This window comes from Macaca nemestrina, chromosome 5, assembly GCF_043159975.1.
Source record: "Macaca nemestrina isolate mMacNem1 chromosome 5, mMacNem.hap1, whole genome shotgun sequence".
NCBI lineage: Eukaryota > Metazoa > Chordata > Mammalia > Primates > Cercopithecidae > Macaca > Macaca nemestrina.
Genome location: NC_092129.1, coordinates 145,788,787 through 145,797,564, shown reverse-complemented (window position 1 = coordinate 145,797,564; position 8,778 = coordinate 145,788,787).

The following is an 8,778-nucleotide window of genomic DNA, read 5'->3' as shown; positions in this document are numbered from 1 at the left end:
AAAAGTTTTACAGTGCTTTCTCATACAACGTCTGGAATTTACAGATAACACTAGTAGTTTTGGTCAGGGGTTAATATTATCATTATTATTTTAACCACCAGGGCCAGGTGGTGGTGCCAAGGTCGTCTAGCTATTTATCTTACTTCTGTTTCTTTCCAACTTTTTGCTTTCTTCCCCTTCTCCTGTTTTATAAACTAGGGAAAAGGGGAGACGGGGAAAAGCCCGGAAAGACAACAGGAGAAGTGGTGGTCTCATTCTATAGAAGAAAAAAAGAATCCTCACAATAAAAGTATGAGCCACTCAAAGAAACATGCCATCATGGGACAGAATGGACAAAACAGGAAGAACTTGAGGTAACGGTACCATCTCAACATTAAAAGGAAAAAAGCAGGTTTCAAATGAAGGCAAAGATAATAGGAAGTACTAGTAAAAAGAATAGGAATTGTAAAGGAAACAACAACAACAACAACAAAACAGGTGTATTTGAAAAAGAGCCAAACAGAACGTCTAGAAATGAAAAGTATACTCACTGAAATGATTTAATGAAAGAAAATCTTCCTCAGCAATCAAGCTAGTGAGCAGTCTGGCAGTAAATCTTTAGAGCTATAAAGGAGTTAGCTCTGCCAGGCACGGTGGCTCACACCTGTAATCTCAGCACTTTGGGAGGCTGAGGTGGGTGGATCACCTGAGGTCAAGACCAGCCTGGCCAACATGGTGAAACCCCTAAAAATACAAAAATTAGCTGGGCATGGTGGCGCATGCCTGCAGTCCCAGCTACTCGGGAGGCTGAGGCAGTAGAATCAGTTGAACCTGGGAGGCAGAGGTTGCAGTGAGCCGAGATCGCGCCACTGCACTCCAGCCTGGACGGTAAGAGTGAAACTCCATCTCAAGAACAACAAAAAAGTTGTTAGCTCTGGGCTTGGGTAATGCCCCCCACTTTGGTGCCACCACCCTCTGCATATGCCACCTGACAGTGCTGACCACACTGCACTGTGACTGCCTGTTTTCTTGTCAGTCTTCCTTGTTAGACTGTAAGCTCTTTGACAGCCAGGACTGTTCTATTCATGGTTGAACCCCAAGTCTGGCTCAATGCCGGGCACATGATAGGAACACAACAAATATTACTAGAAAATGAATGACTAAGCAGAAACACTCTCCAAAATTGTACAGTTTTTTATGGTAGCACTAATTACAGAATCAAAACTTTAGGAAGATCCATGTGCCCAATAGGATCAAGCAAAAGAAAAAAAGTCAACAAGAAATAAGACTCTTGTAAATCTTGAGAATTGCCAATATAGACCATCCCAGGTCCCTGGAATCCTGTGGGATATGTTGTAATGAAAAGTAAATGCAAAATAGTAAGTACCCACCATTGCAATTAATTTGACATAATACTGATCCAGTCAGGAGGGAACTGAGGTGATGTCAAGGGCAGCATGAGTGTTCTGGCCTCACCTGATGTTTTCTGCTGTTAACAGAATACTACAGACTGGGTAAGTTGTTAAAAAAAAAGAAACTTATTTCTCACAGTTCTGGAGGTGGAGAAGTCCAAAAACGTGGCCCCACTGTCTGGTGAGGGTCATCCCATGGCAGAAGGTGGAAGGCGGAGTGAGCACACTAGACAGAGAGATCAAATGGGGGCTGAACTTGTCCTTTTTTCTGAAGCCCATTCTTGAGATAACTAATCCACTCCTGAGATAGGAGCATTAATCTCCTCTTAAAGTTCCCATCGTTAATACCATTATATTGACAGTTAAATTTCAACAAGAGTTTTGGCAGGAATATTTAAACCATAGCTCCTGGGAAGGTGCACAAGGTGTGAGGAGAATCCACCTTGGTGTAAAGAAGATGGGCTCATTTCGATGTAGGATTCCTGTTTACTAGTTCTGGGTGAGAACTAGTTCTGGTTGCTGCCTCTGATCTTGCTTGTCTGGGGTGAGGGCAAGTTGGGAGTGGGAACACTGGCTTTTCTTCTGCCTTTGGATCCCTGGAGTCCCACACTCAGACATCAACCTCCCCCCAGAAGCCAAGCTGCAAAAGGAGCCAACTTTAGGTCCTGGTTCCAATTCCACTTGCCTCTGCCTCTCCCCACCCTCTTAAAAAGAAAACAACAACAACATAGGATTATACTGAACAACTATGTATGTATTTGTGTTTATGAGAGAGTCTTACTCTGTTGCCCAGGCTGGAGTGCAGTGGCAAGATCTCGGTGCACTGCAACCTCCGCCTCCCAGTTCAAGCAATTTTTGTGCGTCAGCCTCTCGAGTAGCTGGGATTACAAGTGGCTACCAGCACGCCTGGCTGATTTTTGTATTTTTAGTAGAGACAAGGTTTCATCCTGTTGGCCAGGGTGATCTCAAACTCCTGAGCTCAAGTGATCCACCCGCCTTGGCCTCCCAAAGTGCTGTGATTATAGGCAAGAGCCACCGTGCCCAGCCTGAAAAATTTTAATACATAAATTCAAGTAATTATCTTATAGTCAAGGATTCTTCTACTAAATGAAGTGAGGCAGCCTGCACAGGTGTTCAACTCTGTGCCTGACACTGTTGTTTGCTTTTCAAGTATTAACTCCTCTTACTATTACAGTATGGGGCCAGGGCTATGATGATTATCCTCATTCCACAGATGAGGAAACTGAGATCCAGAGAGGTTAAGTAACTTCCTCAGGATCACACAGCTAATAAGAGGTGGAGCCAGGGTTTGAGTCCAGCTCTGCCTGAATCTGATGCCCTACGCTCTTGAATGGAGGGCAAAGACAGAAAATGGACAAGCATGCAGAGTGATGACCCTGGACCTCCAGCTGCTGCTGCCAGGCAGTCCAGTGACTTCAAGGGTGTTGCTGACACAAAGGTCTTTTGGATGTACAGGCTGTGAAGAGAGCAAGATTTCGGCATTTGAGACACACACCCTGGTGGCTCACATGTACTAACGACACTCAAAGTGGGTACCATGTATATGCGAGCCAGAGGACAGCCTCACTCTGATCTTGCTCATTCATGTCATCATACCACCTGTGGAGACAGCACCTTCTTTTTTTGTTTGTTTTTTTTTGGGGGGGAGTCGGGGGAGGGAATGGAATTTCAGTCTTGTTGCCCTGGCTGGAGTGCAATGGTGCGGTCTCAGCTCACTGAAATCTCCACCTCCCGGGTTCGAGTGATTCTCTTGCCTCAGCCTCCCGAGTAGCTGGGTTTACAGGCTCACACTGCCACGACTGGCTAATTTTTGTATTTTTAATAGAGACAGGGTTTCACCATGTTGGCCAGGCTGGTCTCAAACTCTTGACCTCAGGTGATCTGGCTGCCTCAGTCTCCCAAAGTGCTGGGGTCACAGGCATGAGCCACTGCACCTGGCCTGAGACAGCCCCTTCTTAAAGGGTCATTACTTTCCCTCTGAAATTATACTCTGCATCCATGTCTGGCCTTGGGAGCTCTGCAGTTGCTCACTTCTCTAGAAACAACCTACCTGGTGAAGGAAACATGGGAATGGGAGTCAATGGCAGCTTGCTCTGAATCCTGGCATTGCTGCTCACAGCTGTGTGGCCCTGAGAGCCTCTCTGAGCCTCTCTTTCCTCAGATGTGCTGTAAGCAGTGGGGATAAGGGATGCTACAGAGTGGCAAAGCCACCACTCAATACATGCGTCTAAAATGCTGCAAAAACATCCAGGGGGAATGCCTCATCTTTGGATTTAAGAATTTTCTCTGTAAATTGTTTTAAATATTTCCCCAGCCTCCCATCACTCCCTTGTTTGTGGATGGTTCTTTATTTGTACAACACAGCCCTTTTCTGCACAAAGCAGGTTGGTTAACTTGGTGGTGTGGGACCACTTCTACCCAAAGAGTAATAGGGGGCTTCTTACTAGCTGGTGACAGCCCTGGCAGCTCCTCCCTCTCCGCTGCCACGGAGACAAAGTCTTGCTTTGTCACCCAGGCTGGAGTGCAGTGGCGCAATCTCGGCTCACTGCAACCTCCACCTCCCAGGTTCAAGCAATTCTCCTGCCTCAGCTGCCCAAGTAGCTGGGATTACAGGTGCCCACCACCACGCCTGGCTAATTTTTTAGTACAGACGGAGATTCACCATGTTGGATGGGTTGGTCTCAAACTCCTGACCTCATAATCTGCCTACCTCAGCCTCCCAAAATGCTGGGATAACAAGCGTGAGCCACTGCACCTGGCCCAGCCCCGGGAGTTCTAAGGGGACACTCTGAAATACAGAAGGAGAAAATTATTATGAGATCGAGCCATTCAATTAAAAAAATACCTCTTATCCTTATTACGCTAAAAGAAGATACATTAGAATTGCAGTCATCTCAGGAATTCTGGCATACCATGCAGGTCACCAGAAGTGTATTGGCATGAGGAATTGCTAAGCCAAATAATTGCAGAGTTTTTATTTATTTATTTATTTACTTATTTTTGAGATGGAGTTTCCCTCGGTTGCCCAGGCTGGAATGCAGTGGCGCAAGCTTGGCTCACTGCAACTTCCACCCGCCGGGTTTAAGTGATTATCCTGCCTCAGCCTCCTGAGTAGATGGGATTATAGGTGCCCACCACCACATCTGCCTAATTTTTGTATTTTTAGTAGAGACAGGTTTCACCATGTTGGCCAGGCTGGTCTTGAACTCCTGACTTTAGGTGATCCACCCGCCTCAGCCTCCCAGAGTGCTGGGATTACAGGCATGAGCCACCGCGCTTGGCTTGCCAAGTTTTAATGAGGAAACACAGAAGACAACTTGGTACTGAGAGGCCCAGAGACTTTGGGATGAAACTTACAAAAGCAAAGAAAGGAAGTGAGGGCCTTTAAACTCCAGGGAGATGTGGTACATTGCAATGAGTCCAATACTGTCCCCATGTCAGAAAGGATCAAATGCCTGGTTTGTGTTTTGCTCTGTCATTCTCTTGGTGGAAAAAGGCAAGTCCACCTAAATCTTCTGTGACCCAGTCTATTTATCCTAAGAGGTGGAAAGAAGTTTTCTTCTTTTGCGGCAATCAGTAAAAATCAAATTTTAATGGGCTCTTGCGTAGCATTTGGGTGAGTTTCAGGATTAAGATTTTATCAGGACCGTTAATTCAAAGGGAGACTATTCAGCAATAAAAAGGAATGAACTATTGATATAGGCAACAACATTATTCTGAGCAAAAAAAATCTAGACACAAAAGAGGACTTGCTGTGTGATTCCATTTATATAAAATTCTAAAACAGGCAAAATGAATCTATCAGGATAAAATCAGAACAGTGCTTGCCCATGGTGGAGGACTGACTGGAGAGGACCATGAACAACTTTCTGGAAGAATGGAAATGTTCTTCATCTTTGTCAGCGTGGTGGTTACATGGCATATGTAATAGTGGAAGTCCGTTAGACAGTACTCTTTTTTTTTTTTTTTTTTTTTTTTTGAGACGGAGTCTCACTCTGTCACCCAGGCTGGAGTGCAGTGGCCAGATCTCAGCTCACTGCAAGCTCCGCCTCCCGGGTTTACGCCATTCTCCTGCCTCAGCCTCCCGAGTAGCTGGGACTACAGGCACCCGCCACCTCGCCTGGCTAGTTTTTTGTATTTTTTAGTAGAGACGGGGTTTCACCGTGTTAGCCAGGATGGTCTTGATCTCCTGACCTCGTGATCCGCCCGTCTCGGCCTCCCAAAGTGCTGGGATTACAGGCTTGAGCCACCGCGCCCGGCCTTCACTGGAACTTCTGATTACCTGGTTCAACTGATTCTCCTGCCTCAGACTCCTGAGTAGCTGGGATTATGGGCATGCGCCACCACACCCAGCTAATTTTTGTATTTTTAGTAGAGACGAAGTTTCACCATGTTGGCCAGGATGATGGTCTTGATCTCCTGACCTCATGATCTGCCTGCCTCGGCCTCCCCAAGTGCTGGGATTACAGGCTTGAGCCACCACGCCCAGCCAAATCTGGGCATCTTATTGTGCAAACATTATTCTTTAAGTAAGGAAGAATATATTTTAATGTATTCTTAAAATTGTTAAAGTTTAAGAATACATTTTCACATTTTAGTGGGCATCTGGGGATTTTAAAGGGAAGGGACTGCACACACTCATGTAAATCCTAATGTAATCAGAAAAATGGACGACTCTCTTTACTGCTTCTCCACAACTCTTTGGCAAAGAGTCTGAATCCTTATAAGCAGTGCTGTGCTGGCAAGCATTTAACAACTGGCTATCTAGGGGGGAAAAAAGTTCTGGTTTATAGCACTTACCAATTCATCTGATATAAATACTCTGGCCATGGCTGATTTCAAGCTGCCGATGTGATGTCACTGAGCATGAAGTTAGGAAGAGTTGGGCACAAATGAATTTCGCAAGCCAGTGTGAGCCAACTGTGGCACATCACTGCAACAACCCTTTATTTTGAAGGTTCAGGGATTCTTGGTGGAGCTGAGAATACATTAAACAGCGTCTTACTCTGGAGCAAATAACCATTTCCTATTAGTCTGAATGCTAAGGATGATGTAAAGAAACTGACATTGTCCTCAAGTGATAATATGAGGCCGGGCGTGGTGGCTCACGCCTGTAATCCCAGTACTTTGGGAGGCTGAGGTGGGCAGATCATTTGAGGTCAGGAGTTTGAGACCAGCCTGGCCAACATGGTGAAACCCTGCCTCTGCTAAAAATACAAAACTTAGCTGGGCATGATGGTGCATGCCTGTAATCCTAGCTACTTGGGAGGCTGAGGCAGGAGAATCACTTGAGCCTGGGAGGTGGAGGTTTCAGTGAGCTGAGATCACACCACTGCACTCCAGCCTGGATGACAGAGCGAGACTCCATCTAAAAAAAGAATAAAGAAATAAAGTGATAATATGAAATACCCCACTGTGGGGTCAGCCTTGCAAAGTGTGGCAGTTTGGATGAAGTTAGCAACCCATTCGAAGATCAGGATTTTTAAGAAAAAAATATGGGTTATTTCATTTAAAATTCCTGAATCCTGATTTCTCTTGGGGAGAGCAAAGAGCAAAATCAGGCACCACAGTGTCTGCATCCCCTCTTGGTAACAACAGGTTATAACAGGGTAAAAACCTGCCCCGTGAGAAGGGCGTGGATTCTCCACCCATAATATCCGTGTCTTAACAATGCACCTGCTGCAACCTGATACATTATCTGTGTGATTCTAGTCATCATTTGAGTTTGTAAATCCTGGCTGGGTGTGTCTGTGTCAACAGTTAACTTTTGGGTGAGCTGAAGAATACCCATGCACACCCACAATTTCCCCAGTTGGAGGAACCAGACTTGGCATCTTGGGGTACTCATGCTCACTCTGGGTGCTCCGTGGGACTTGGTACACAAAAGGTCGCCACCATCCAGCCAAGGAATTGCCTGGACACCGGATTCCCAATCCTGGCTGAGCATTAGAATCACCAAAGGAGTTGGGTGGTTGGTTGTTGTTGTTATTGTTTTTAATATTAAATAAGCCCACTCCTCAGCCCAGAGGTGACTAAGAATCTCTGGGGATGAGGTCTGAAACTAAAATATTTGAGTAAGACTCTCTGGATGATTCCAATGTGCTGGAGGGTTGGGACCCGCTGTTCCAGACGAAAAACAATGGCGTGCTCAGAGGCAAGGGCTACAGTGGCCAGGATGCTGGCTTGCATCTGGCTGGCATCTTGCAACCTGAGAGTGATGCCTCCCAGGTTGGAGGAGTCATAGATGCACAGAAGATGACACTTTCAAAGAGAGACCAAGGAAGGCCCTCCCCGTTTTAGGAAGGCACCATTTAAGGCGCTTTTTCCTTTAGATTAAGGGAAAAGTCACATGTAGCATCCAGTTTTAAGTTAATTTCCCTAGCTAGGTTGTCATTCCTACCTCTAATAAAGGGGCAGGGCAGGAAGGGAAGTGTGGCTTGCCACACCTCAACCCCTACTGGGTGCCAGGTGGAAGCTGCATCCTGTATGGGAGACTTGGGCCTGCGGTTCCAGCAGAGGCCAGAGGCAGCATGAGCTTTGACTCGCAGTGAAGCTGGGTGTCCTGGAGCCTCTGTCCTGTGAGAGCTCAGGAGAGATAGAAAGCAAGAATTCTCCCACAATTCTTTGACCCATATTCACTGTGCACCTACCACGTGCCAAGCACTGTTGTAGATGCTGGGGAAACAGCAGAGAACGAAATAGACAAAAGTGCCTGCCCTCATGGAGCTGATATTCTAGTGGGGAGACAGACAACAAATATAATAAATAAATCAGTATCTCAGAAAGTGATACATCAGAAAAATTAAGCAGGAGGGGCACTGGGAAGGTGCGGTGCTGCTGCAGCTCAGGGAGTCTCCAGAGGAAAGGAAAGGCCAGTGAGATGGTGACATTTAAGTAAAGATTTGAAGGTGACCAGAGGGTGAGCCACGCAGATATCTGGTGGAAGAGAGTTCCTTGTTTTGGGGTGTTTTGAGATAGAATCTCACTCTGTTACCGAGGCTGAAATGCAACGGCACTATCGTAGCTCACTGCAGCCTCAAACTCCTGAGCTCAAGCGATCTCCTACCTGGCTAAGTAGCTTGGACTCCAGGTGCTGACCACCACACCCAGCTAATTTTTAAATTTTGTGTAAAGATGTCTCACTATAGGCCGGGCGCGGTGGCTCAAGCCTGTAATCCCAGCACTTTGGGAGGCCGAGACGGGCGGATCACGAGGTCAGGAGATCGAGACCATCCTGGCTAACACGGTGAAACCCCATCTCTACTAAAAAATACAAAAAACTAGCCGGGCGAAGTGGCGGGCGCCTGTGGTCCCAGCTACTCGGGAGGCTGAGGCAGGAGAATGGCGTAAACCCGGGAGGCGGAGC